This window comes from Babylonia areolata, chromosome 16, assembly GCF_041734735.1.
Source record: "Babylonia areolata isolate BAREFJ2019XMU chromosome 16, ASM4173473v1, whole genome shotgun sequence".
In the NCBI taxonomy this organism is placed as follows: Eukaryota; Metazoa; Mollusca; class Gastropoda; order Neogastropoda; family Buccinidae; genus Babylonia; species Babylonia areolata.
Genome location: NC_134891.1, coordinates 5,743,730 through 5,744,746, shown reverse-complemented (window position 1 = coordinate 5,744,746; position 1,017 = coordinate 5,743,730).

The following is a 1,017-nucleotide window of genomic DNA, read 5'->3' as shown; positions in this document are numbered from 1 at the left end:
TTAACAGCGTTTCACCCCAATTACCATCATCAAAATATTGCAAGCGGAAGGCTCTTATACTGAAGAGGTGAATGTTGACAAAGAATACCACAATTCTGACGACGGAAGCTAAAGGTTGGGTCATTCAGACACCCACTGGACATCCGAGGGGTCTGTGTAGAGGAGAAGAAAGGACTGGCCGTACTGAGTGAGTTAACTTCGGTGGTGGATCGGGCGAGAACCGGTGTTTTCAACGTGGTATGGCCGTTGGCACAGAAAGACAGCATCGGATTAACAAAATGGATAGATATCTAGATAGATACCAAAGAGAGCAACTTGGTAGACAGATGTGTGTGGCTGTACGACTGTTTCTCTGTGTGTCTTGTCTGTCTGTCTGTCTATCTGGCTGTATGACTGGCTGGCTGGCTGTCTGTCTGTCTTTATGACTGGCTGGCTGGTTGGCTGTCTGTCTTTATGACTGTCTGTCTGTATGACTGGCTGGCTGTCTGTCTTTTTGACTGTCTTTGTGACTGTCTGGCTGGCTGTCTTTATGACTGTATGACTGGCTGGCTGTCTTTATGACTGTCTGTATGGCTGTCTTTATGACTGTATGACTGGCTGTCTGTCTTTATGACTGTCTGTATGGCTGAACGTCTTTATGACTGTATGACTGGCTGTCTTTATGACTGTATCTGTGTGTGTGTGTGTGTGTGTGTTGTTGTTCTTCTTCTTCTTCTTGTGTGTTGAATGTGTGTGTGTGTGTGTGTGTGTGTGTTGTTGTTGTTGTTGTTGTGTGTCGAAGTGTGTGTGTGTGTGTGTGTGTGTGTGTGTTGTTCTTGTTGTGTGTTGAAGTGTGTGTTTGTGTGTCTGTGTTTGGTCTATGTTATATGAGGGAGGAGCCACACACACACACACACACACACACACACACACACACACACACACACAGCACCCCTCACCCTCCCTTCTCTCCAATTCTCACCCTTTCCTCCCCGCCCCCCCCCCCCTCCCAACACACACACACACACACTCACCCCT